The 12556-nt window shown below is 41.4% G+C and overlaps 1 protein-coding gene across 4 annotated transcripts in view; it reads right to left on the bottom strand.

Moving 5' to 3' along the window:
* The window catches only part of CACNA2D3 (calcium voltage-gated channel auxiliary subunit alpha2delta 3), an 891165-nt gene that overhangs the window by 469463 nt on the left and 409146 nt on the right, over positions 1-12556 (bottom strand). The window lies entirely within an intron of this gene.

Genomic DNA, 12556 nt, shown 5'->3' with positions numbered 1-12556 from the left:
AGGCTTCTGCTTCATTTGAGCAAACACTGACAAATAGTTGAGTCAAAGCCTAACACATTTTTTGGAGTTAGTAAGTAGGTACTGAGCCAAAACGCTATGAATTTGAACCCTTCTGGAAATGTTTTAAAGTAATCATACAGAGATTTTCAGTCATAAAGCTATTTTAAAGCGCTTAGGCCAGATTTTCAAAGGTATCAGGCACTGCTCTGCTCAGTGTTGCAAGGCCTATGTGACACGGCCAGCTAAGTCCCATTTTCAAACATGGTTTAAGCATCTAGAAGCCCAAGTCACTTTAAAAAAAATGGAACTTAGCTAAGTCACTTAAGTTTTACAAGTCTAAGCAGAGCAATGCCCAATACCCTTAAAAATACGTTCTGTCATCTTGCATATCAGTTTCTTTTAATTTTCTTTCTATTGTCCTTCGGCAGAGTTACCATAGGCCAAAACATGGCGGTGGGGGGAGGGGTTCTGCTCCATTCAGTCCTACTTGGTTTCACCTTTCCACAGTAGAATAATGGTAGCCAATGAAAGAGGACAAGTTCAGCCAAAAATATTCAGAGAAAACATTTCATATGATTAATGTAAGTGCTCACTCTCCCTCCCCACTTCTTAGTGGGAAATCGATTCTTACAATGATTCATTGCAAAACGTTTCTTACTCAAGGTTCTTCAATCATTACAAGTTCCCATTGTGTCTCTCTCCAATTTTAGCATAGTTCTTGCCTCCTCCCATATGCCTAACCCTAAACCTCCTGCAACCTGCTCCACACTGGACATCTGTCATCACTCATGTGGACATTGCAATGCCCTCTTACAGTCAGTAATTAGATCACTGCTGCATGGAAAAGTGTTTTCAGTTTTCATTCTGGTCTATACCAACAATGTTGTGAAGAGTGTGCCAAACTCTATTCTTCATTATTACACAATAACAAACCCAGAGTAACTCCAATAAGTTAAAATAAAGTTAACTTGTCTTCATACCTGCAAAATGCAGGTTATCTATCACTGGCATTCTGTGGTAAATTCATGTATATCCCTTATTATTTCATTCTACTCTTTTATGAAAACACTTATACACACTTTAGGGCTCCACAAGTCAAATGAAAAACAATGGGAGACCTGCACTACTTGAAAAACATTAATGTTTTTGCAATTGTCTGATATGCATCTCAATATTATACCAGTTCCTTGATCTGATAAATACAATACTTTTGCCTACACTTCCCATTAGGGCTGTGCAAAGCTTTGGTCCCTGATTTGATTCAGTGGTAATTTGGCCTGATTCAGTTGGCCGAATCTCTAATCCAAATCAAATCAGAGGAACCTTGAATCTCTCTGAATTGAATTGGAACCCTCTGAATTGATTCAGAGAGATTCAGAAAGATTTGGAGATTAGGACATAGACACAGCTTTAAATGTGCTTTCTACATACCTCTAGATAGCAAGCGGCTTATGAATGTTGTGATGCTGGGGTGCATGGAGTGTCCAACAGGAGCATGGGGGGCTCCCCAGTGTGCTTGGCAGCAGACCCAGAAGTGGACCAGAAGCACTTCCAGTCCACTTCCGGGTCTGCTGGGGAGCTTGCTGGGGGACTCCCCAACAATCCCCTAGCTCAGTAACTGGTGCCTTCCGGATCTGGGGGTGGGGCATCCACCCCCCATGGCTTATTGCTAAACCAGGGAGGAGCGTGGGGGGGGGGTCCCAAGCACGCTTCCCAATGGACCAAGAAGTGGACCAGAAGTACCTCCAACCCACTTTCAGGTTTGCCACTGAGCACTCCCATGGGACACTCAATGCACCCCAGCATCACAGCATTCACAAGTTGTGCTGGTACCTCGAGAGATGTAGAAAAAACATTTAAAGTTGTGTCTATGTCCAAATCGCTGATTCTCTGAATCAACATCAAATCTTAAGTTTCAGATTCAGACAAACAGAACCAGGAACAGTGATCCAAATCAATTAATTGAATCACCATCCATGATTCAGGCTGAATCCAAATTGAATAGGGCCAGCTTTATACATCCCTACTTCCCATCTCTTCACCATCCATCAGGTTCTTTAGATGGAAAGTACCTGCTAAGCTAGGATGTTAAATCCATGCCTCATTCTTCATTCTAATAGCTCTTCAGGACCTTCTTTTTCTTTGGATACTACAAAACCCTAAATATCCATGGCATCTATTGCCTCATCAACACAAATTTAAGCTTACTGGTGCCTTTCTGGGTTCTGTTTCCAAGTCCTTTTCCTGCCTCTATTTGCTGTTTATGCCTGATTCTGCACCATAATCTATGCAGGAAAATATTGGTACCTATATCATTTGAAGGATCAAGGCTTTAAAATATGCAAATAACCTCCTTTGGACATGGGTGGTATAACAAGGGGCCTTCTTGGGGCTGATCTTTTCTGTGCCCCACCCACCTGCTTCTGGGTCAACCGCCTGCCTTCTTGCCTGCCACACCTTGATGACATTTAATTAAACTGCTAATTAAGCAGGAGCCTGCCTGTTTCTTGCCTGGATGCCAGGGGGCACTATCTGCAGCTCTGTACCTCCCCTATACCGCAGTCCATGCCTCACAGATGACATCTAGCTGTTACTCTCACCAGCCCCACACTGGGCCTCAGAATCCTCCCATCAGGACCCCCTAAGATCCCTCCACTCAGGCAGCCTATCCTGTCTTCATTGGGGTGCCTGGCTCCCTGGAACCATTTCCCCTCTCAGGCCCTTTGACCACCCAGGCCCTGGCTTCACCTTCAAGGCCAGTCAGAACCCCAGACCTGCAGCTCTGGGCATTCCTCACAGTGAGCCCCTGACCCATTTGACTGTTCTGGTCCTGGCCTTTGCCCTGACCAGTCAAGGGTACTCTATGTCAGGCCTCTGCCACTCTAACTGCATTCTCACACCTGAGGTCTGCCTTCTGGCCCCTACTAGGGGTTAACCCACCCAGTTGTTGGAGCTGGGGTTAAAGCCCCTTTCATCAGGGTGGTAACTGGCCTAGCATTTCCTGGGGGCTCCCATGCCACTGACAGCCCCACCAGGCCACTCAGTCCCAGCAGGGTGCAGTTTTAGGTCATACCCAGGACCAGGAACCCCCAGTCCATCCCCTACAGCTCCTCCCTTACCTCCAGGGTGTTCCAAGAAGCCTCACAGCCAGGCAACATTGCTGCCTGCCTGCCAGCAGCAAAATGCCCTGTTTTTATAGGCAGCCCTGAATCTAAAATGGCTGCTGCAATCAGGCACCTGCTGGCTGCTTGGCTCAAGGCTCTTAATGCAGATAGTGGTCTGCATTTTCATGTCTTATACAGTCCCAAGCTCACAGCAAACAAAATATAAAATGTGGAACCTGTCCATTGCTACTTTAATCACTACTTTGTCCCTAAGATCTCAATACATGTAAGCAAAATAATTTCTAATAACTGCAGCAGTAGCCCATGCTCATCACTGCTGGAGATCAAGTGAATTGTGACTTCCTACTTTATTACAAGTTATAGCTAAGCAACTTAATATCAGTCTGTAAGAACCCTATGAGGGCCCTGTTTAGTACTATTTTAAATGACCAAGTATGGTTACAGCTATCCAGGACAGGTGGACTAGTGTTCCCTGTGTGCCCTCCAGTTTCATCATAACCCAAACATATTCCTAGCGATAACTTCACCAGTACTGTGCTTAGGGCATTCACACAGTATGAATTAAGCTCACAAAATTTGCTTTGAGTCCTTACCATTTTAGGGAAGGAGTCTCTTCTTCTAGATAGAATAGTTCATTCTGGCATCATGGATAGAAAAGTTCATTCTGGCATTTGAAGCCAAGCTACGCACATAGCAGAACACAGCAGAAGCATTTCCAGTATCATTATGTACAAAAAAAAAAAAAAAGGCAAAGCAGCTCATTCCTCTGAATCCCAGCCAAATTGTTAGTGGCACTCTTTCAGTTTGCAGCTTCTAATTTACCTTGACTGCATTAGCATAAGAGTATTTAAAGCAATTTGTTATGTGTTGCATCACAAAAGAAATGAGATTGTACTAAGCTGTATAATCAGATATTTTATGTAATGTTGTTTTGCTGGTAAGAAGTATAACCAAAAGCACTCTTGCTACCCAGAAGTTTTTCCTTTGCTATTTAGGAGGAGTCAAATGCATACTAAGGAATCGATGATATAAAAAATGCAACTGCATTTGATAATTGCACCTTTACAGAGCTGGATTGTTCTAGTTCATTTGAATTATTACTGTATAATACTACCACATTTATTTTTACATGTGCTGTACTGTTACATATGCCATATTCTTCTTTTGGGACATATTTGAATTACAACAATATAAAAAAATACTGGATGCAAAAAATATTTGAATACAAAAAATGCACTGAATGCAAAGCTGAACAAAATGATATCAAAATGACAAAACAGTGACCCCTGCCTCCTCCAAATCTAAGACAATTTTGGAGAGACAGAGTGCTGCACATTGTCCACAGAAAAAACAAACAAACAAGCAAACAAGGACTTTTGTTCCAGAATGTATGCATCTTCTGGCAGATGTGCAATCAGAAAATGAACTAGTCTCATGACTTAATCTGCAATTTCAGTATAAATGTTGTCTGCTAGGTTTGTCGCTTCAGTTCATTTGATGATTTCCAGTAAATTCCATGGTTTCTCAGGCATCATATCACAAAAGTGAAACTATTCTGACTGGTTTGGGTACCCTTTCCCAAATGAAGGGAAGTTTTACACATCTCAGCTAGAGCAGATGATAGAGGGAATATTGCCCTTTTTATTGAGCGTCTGTATCATTTCTCACAAGTGTGTCTAAAATAGTAGTGATATTTTAGTTAAGAGATCACCAGCATCTGCTTTTACTACCATTAAACTAGAAAGGTGCAATCTTTTCTTTTGGATGCTGGTCTTGCTACTGTCACAATTGCCTTCATATTTCATTAAGATTAGATGATTACAATGCACTCCACATGGAGAAAACACCTTAAAAGCATTCAGACACTAAAGCTGGCATACTGCAAAGTTACTTGCTTAGTAAGGGCTTCTTGCTGGAATACATGAAACTAGTGTTCACAGATTTGCTCTGGCTGTCCACTGGCTTCCATAGGGGGTCTAAGGTATTCAGTATAATATCATGATTTCAAATAACATAACAGGTTAAATGTCAGCTAAGGGCCTGCCTACAAGGGACTGGCCCTCTTTCTGACACACTTCAGTAACTGTAAACAGCAGAAGACCTTGATCTTCTTATTTTTAACATAAAGGAAAGAAGGAAGGATCCAAGACTTCAGAATTAGCTTCTCTTCCTTCGACTGGAACAACAAAAGCCTAATGACCTTCAGGTCAAGCCGTAAAAGCAATTTATTCAACAGGGCTTTTAGGGAAGGTAAAGAGTGTATTTCCTGAGGCTGAGGCTGGAAATAAGCCCTTGTGTTACTCTGCTTTACTGGCTGGTTGAGGTCATGTTGCTTTTATTTCACGAATGCCACCTGTGGATTGAGTTTGTGCGTGATACCTGCAAGATTTTGTAATCTCTGTTTAGTGCCCATTGTTATGTTACATGAAACATGAATAGAGCATGTTGGATGGGTTTTGTTTTAAATGATTCAATCTGAAAAAATAAGCAAATCCAGACCTCTGTTTACTCTGAACCATACACCTTCTGGATATGAGTAATCTGAAAATTCATTCCTACGGTGTGAGGTGTATGAATTCTGTTGCCTTTTGTATAACTTTCCCTTGGGTTTTATGTCTCTCCAACTAAATATTATTTTCTAAAACTAAATAGCAAAAAATTTGGTAGGAATCTCTTTGTGACAATATTCTCAGAAGGAATTGCATTGACCACCCCTTCCTCTTCCCACCATGAAAGTCTCTGAGTATAATCTCAATCACTGAAATTCATGACAGCCTTCCATTGATATTTTTTCTAAATATGACCCGATTTCCCTCAATAACAAATTCAAACTTGTTCTTTACCTGAGAATAAAAACACACTCACAACCTCCAGCTTATTGGCTGTACTTTACCCTTGGATCTCTTCCCATTTGTGAAATCCAGCCATTTTCCTCAGTCTTCCTCCTTGAACCTGCCTGTCTTTTAGGACAGTGATTCTCAACCAGGATGCCAAGGTGTTAGGTGTACAAACACCTACACATGATGGCCAAATGGTCTTTAAACATCTTGACAGATGAAAGAAAACTCGATAAAGTCAGTCAGTCAACAGTGCTTGGCAGTGATGTGGGAGATAAATCCACTGATTTATCATGTTTACATGATAAATCCAGAGATCTAAGCTAGGAATCCATAGTGTCAGAAACATTCCAACCTGTTGTGGTCTTTCTGAGACCTTTGCAAACTGAAAAATTGTTTTATTATGTCTCCATAGTGAAAAAAAACCCACTGAATGCTAGAAGCTGGCATGAAGGGTGCCTTGAGACTAACAAAGAGTTTCTTTAGTCTAAAATATTGAAAACCACTGTTTTAGGCAAAGGATGTCCATCAGCATGACCAAAGTTGAATTTGAACTGCTTCTTCCCAAAACATCACCTAATTGGAATGTTTTGTCTTCTAACCCTCTCTTTATCCACTCTTGAGATCTGTGGCATATCTCATTGTTTGCCAGATCAAAACAAATATTCTGTCCCAGACTGGTGATTTTATACTCCCTGTATCTGCTCATAATACCTTAATTATGACCTTATACTTCTCCAGCAATACAAAACACAACAAATGTTTAAACTGTATGTTAATATATTAATACTGACTATTTGTTAATGCCAGGCTCTGCTCCGTCACTGTCACTACCACCTCCAGGCTGTCCCGCAGGGCAGCAGTGGCAGTGCAGAGGACCTTGGGGCAGCCCAGACATTGCCTCTGGGTGGCTGCAGGGAGGGGTGCACACAGACACAGACAGACAGCTGCAGGCAGCCAGGAACACAGCCCAGTGACATGTGGAGCAGCACCCAGCAGGCAAGTCTGTGAAGAGGAAGGGATGTGGCGGAGGGAAGCGACATGGGGGAATGGAAGGGACATGTGTGAAGCAGCAAATATTCAATTCAGCTTAGGATTCAGGCAATTTGGAGGGACAGTGATTTGATTTGGCGATATGGATCACTGTCTCGATTCAATTCGGCCAATTCAGATTTGGAAATTTGGCAGGTGAATTGGACTGAATCTCCTCCGAATCGAACAGGTGGCAGCATTTTGATGGTGGTGGGAGGTGGCAGCAGCAAGTGAGGCCCCACTCCCCACCCATTCCCCCAACCTCCCGATGGCTGCCCCACCCAGCCCCAATGTCCTGGCACTTTAAAAAAAAAAAAAAGTCCTGCACTCACTGGATACAGCAACAGTGATCAAGGCCTCTGAGGACTCATAGCAGAGCCCCCCTGCACAGCATAGGGATCATAGTAGCAGGGCACAGAACCCAGCATGCAGTAGCAGCCCACCTCCACCCTGTGCACAAATCTGGGGGAACATGCCCCCCCCATGCCTCAGGGGTGTGCACAGCAGCAGGAACACCCCCCCAAGTCCCTGCAGCTCTGCCCCATGACCCGCTCCAGCTCCTGAGGCCCCATTCACTCCAGTCCCTGCCCCTGCCTCTGCCCAACTCCTTCCCTTATCATGGGGACCTCAATCTTCCCCATGCCCCTTCCCTTCCCCCACAGCTATTCCCCTCACATACACTTACCTGCTCTGTCTGTGTGTGCTCATGCACATCTCTGCCCTGCAGCTGCCCATCACTCCTGACTCACAGTACCCCACATCCTGCCAGGGTATACCCCCCCACACACATACACTCGTAGTTCCACACACCTTCACAAATTCCCTCCCACACCTCCCACAAACATACAAGGTACCTACATAATTTTGCATAAACTTGGAGTTTTTTCATGCATAATTTTGAGTTTTTAGTTGTGCAATTAAAATTGCAATTAATTTTTTAAATTGCACAACTAATTGCAATCAATTTTTTTTAATTGTTTGACAGCCCTAATTATTGTTTGGCTTTTTCTTACTGAAATTTAAAAAAATTTTGGTCTGAATACAATATATAAAAACAACTAGAAACAACACCTAGTTTATAGGTCCATTTTTTGTCCATTCGGGGAATTGTTAAAAGAACGAGATGGCTAGTCTTAGGCACAAAACACTTGGAGGTGGGGGCGCTGAAGAAGAAAGGGGTTGATACACTTTTGATGGAATAGAACAGGCATTGGAGCATTCTTTCAGAACATGAGAGTCCTACTTCTCACCTGTCTTAAAAGAGATGTTAATCCATATCTCCAGGCATCTAAGAGAGATGTATGCTACGGGGGTGGTGTGCTTTTAATCTGTCCTATTGATGCTACTCCACTTTGAATAAATACTAATTTATTTACTGAACCAAATAAGAAATGTGATGATGACTCTATAGATTGATGATCAAGTCATTCATCTATCACGTAGGACATCTACTTTTCAGTTTTTTCTATAAATCAGAGACAACGTGGATTTAACTTGGATCTTCCATATCCCAACAAAAGGCTAACAACTAGACCAAAGATCATTCTCACTCAGTTAGTATTTGACGTATTTGTACAAAGTTTAGAAGTGTGAACAGGACAGTTTGGGAACAACCCACCCCACACTACAATAGTTTGGTAGTATATACACTCTCCTGGGATCAAATGCCTCAAAGAGGAGGAGAGAATAAATAATGTTTTCCCACACCATGGATTAGAGCCTTATTCATAGTGATACTATGCGAGAGAGGAACTATTTTCATCACTTAAAAAAAAAAAATCAATCTAGTTTGAACTTCCTGCAGGGAGTTGCAGGAAGGGGCTACCTGAGGTGCTGGGGGAGCCCATGGCTGAAAAGGTGAAGGGGGCCCACATGCATGTATGCAAGTACAGTGGAGGGGGGCCCTCCCACTCATGCCAAGTGAGCTTATGGTGCAGTATAGTGCAGGACCCCATGTTCAGGGAAGACACCTCTGTCACACTGGGGTGGCCCACAACTTATACCAAGTTGGACAGCTCTTGTCTGTGGTGTCTGAAGGCCACCAACCCATGATAAGGGCTTCAAAAGATGACCAATTTCCACTCTAACAGAAGCTCCCTCTCTCCTATATATTGGTATTATTGACTAATAAACAGCTGTCTAACTGACCCAATACTATTTATTTATACTATCTTAGAATACATTAAGCCAAGAATTCACATTCCTGTAGCATAAAGCAAACCACTTTACAAGGCAAAAGTCACATCTAAGAAAAAAGGAAACCCAGTTATAAAAAGTTCTGAATGCCACTGAGTATGTTTTAAGCCCCTTTCAGCCCTTGAACCCAATACCATGGAAAAATCAGGCACTTACAAAAGATTTTGCGAAGACTTCTGAATAATATTAATGATCCTGTATCAACTGACAAGTTCCTGTCTGCTTGATGAGCTGTAGACCTCCAAAGTTAACTGGGTAAGGATACTGAAAAATCCAATTCCCTCCTTCAATATAAAGCTGTCACCTCTCAACTTTCACACACCCTATCACAACATAAAATTTACCAAAAGTAAAAAGAATAAGCTCTAAAGTAAGAGCCTTGGAGTCTTGCATTTCAATTATGTTTTCTTGTGTTCTCTTTTATCACATATTCCTTGTGGTATTCTAGCCCTCAGTGTTTTCTGTCTATCCCACAAATGAAACAGGTATAAGAGAGGAGGAAGAAAGCTTCTTTGTGCTGAAAAGTAGAGTAGTACAACAAATTAGCAACATTCCCTCTCTCCTCTTACCTCCCAAGAAATTTAAAATTAGCTCAAGCCCAAAGCTACCTTTTCCCCTCTACTATTACTTAAATCAAAATTAGTGTGTTAATAACTAAATCTGGTTAACTAGGACACCTTATTCATGTAGAAGGGCATGTATTCTAGTACATAATTAGAGTCCTACCAAATTCATGGTGAAAGTGGGGTGTGTGGCAGCTCCTTTAATCTTGCAGACTCCCCCATATGTTAAAAGCTATGGTTAAAAACTATGGTTTTAAACATAGCACCATTTTTGCCTCCCTGATGGTCAGCAGCAAGCAGTGGGACTGTCAGGTCAGGGCCCCTTGGCCCATCAGGAATGGAAAGCAAAAATTGCACCATATTTAGAACCACAGTTTTCACTTCCCCACTGATCAGGAGTGAGCCACAAGCTGGGCCCATCCACCAATCAGCGGCAAGGGGGTGTGCAGAGGAACCTGTGAGATACCCCATTTCTGCCATGAATTCAGTAGGGCCCTATAGATAATTCTGTAATCTCTGCACTTGATCTTGGAAATGGAACTTAGAATTTTCTGTTGTAGCTAGTACATGCTGTTATACTGTATTATCATATAATATGAATGTTTTGAAAATATGGCTTGAGGTGAGTGCCCAGCAGAGCTAAGCAAGCAATTACAATTTACTTAAGTGCCTTCCATATTTCTTCGTCATATCTACAAACTCTAGGCTGCAAACCATAAAAACAGACACATGAAACTCACTCACATAAGACCTTCTTATACATCACAAAACAGTAAAGAGGCATCTCTCACAGCTTAAGACAAGCACAACCAAGGTCAAAACAGGGGAGGGACTATGTGATGTTGTACAGTTTTGCCTCACTTTACGTGGGTTCTGTATGTGTGAATTCACTCATATGCAATGAACCTTTTTATACCAAAAATTTGATATATGCAAGGTAAATTCACACTTACATGATCGGTGTGGTGGAAGCCTGTAGTCAGCTGCTGTGTGCAGTGCATTGAGAGTGTGACACGCACCAAAATACAGTCTCCTGTGTGAATCTGTGCTTCTCGCTTGTTGTTTGTGACGTGCTCCTGTAGTTGCCATCTCCATTATGGTAACATTCACTACCACCCTGTGCTTGTGTGTTCTGTCTGCTGTTGGCGAGTACCAAAATTGTCTTGCAAAAGTAGTAGAAATGGGACTAGGGGGTGAGTACAGCTGAGGTCTTGGAACGTATACCTATTTGTTACATTGTAAAGTGGTTTCCCTTTATCCGAATTTGAGTTATGTGCCATTTTCCAGGAAAGCGCATAAAGCAAAGAAAACCCATATTTCTTTGTTTCTAGCAGGTCTGTCATATCAGGCATATGCAACAGAAATTGTAGCAACTATGTCATTCTGCAGGCAAGCTCGGGGAGGGAGGGAGTTGCACTGCACACCGGCTCTGGGTTGAGTTTGTTGGATTTCACCTCACTTCAGCCCATCCACACTTTACCTACACAAAGCCTAATAATTTATTGAGCCAGGCTATTTAAATAAATAAAGGGGGTTCAAAAGAAGTGATCCCAGATGATCACAACTTAACTTTATAGACATTGGTAGAATGGAAATTCTGCAAATGAAAATGAGAGTTACTATGCCTTCAGCTGACAACGAATGCTCTTCCTCTAATCACCGCGGGTAAAAATGGTTTGTCTGAAGCATCAAAATTGATTTAACAATGTCAGCTCAGTTAATATTTTTTTTCATTTAATGTATGGTTTTATGCTTCTATAAAAGCATTTTTTAAATTTCAGCATTGGACAGAATTAGCACTCTGTTTTTTGTGATAATATTGTTAATTTAATGCATGACTTGGAGTTATACTTCAAAGCAAATGGGGAAAATATGGCTTTTCTCTTGTTGCGGATAACTCAGTTCACGCACTGACGATCTGACCTTAAATTTTAGCTTAGACTGCACAAAATCACTCATATTTCAACAATTCTTTGTAATTTAATTGTCTAGTCTATCAATTTTAGATAGATTTTGCAATAACTTATCCAAGAAAGCCAAAATGATTTTTAACATTCTCTTTTTATGTTTAAGATTACCCTGGAAAGACCTGCATTAGATTCCTTGTTGTGTTGTATATACACATATAGAAAAAAAATTAGTGAAAAATTAAGTGGGGCTAATATATAGCAAACATATCTAGTATACTGCTGGTAAATTCTTCACCATCCAATGGCATACTGTTAAGTGTTAAGTGAATTTTTAATGAAATTATTGTAGTGACGCTAACTCCCATTACAGTAAATGAAATATCCAGACTTGATTCTGTGCAAGGAGTACTAATCATGTTTCATAAATACTTGAAAGGCTTTTCAAACTCTTTAAACTTCTATAATATTTTTAACAGTGAGATGCATAAACAGGGTGGAGGAAAACCAAAACTGGCTACAACTACAACTATAGATCCTATTACTGTATTTTCCCAAATCCAAGAATATTTCAAATTTAAGACAAACCCCCCAAAATTAGTTGCTACAGCAGTATAAATAAATACAGTACTAGAATACAGTTTATGGTGCATCCACAATCCACTGATACAAGTGTTACGTCTTTATTAGTGTCCAGTTAGCACCTCCTAGGATGTTGCATCAAAAAAGCACACTGTGCTTAAATGCTCTGAATTGACTAGGAGTTAAAAGAATAATTACTTTAAAAGTGGTTGACACAGGGCACATTTAAACATGCCCCCCATGGTGCAGTTGTTACTGGCATCATTTAGTACTTGCTTTAGGAAGTACTAAATGACAGCACAGTAAAAGCCATT

Source organism: Crocodylus siamensis, chromosome 11 (genome assembly GCF_052110815.1).
Source record: "Crocodylus siamensis isolate JL-2025a chromosome 11, ASM5211081v1, whole genome shotgun sequence".
NCBI classification, from domain to species: Eukaryota; Metazoa; Chordata; order Crocodylia; family Crocodylidae; genus Crocodylus; species Crocodylus siamensis.
Note: the sequence above shows the minus strand (reverse complement) of the source record. Positions and strands in the feature narration are given on the sequence as shown.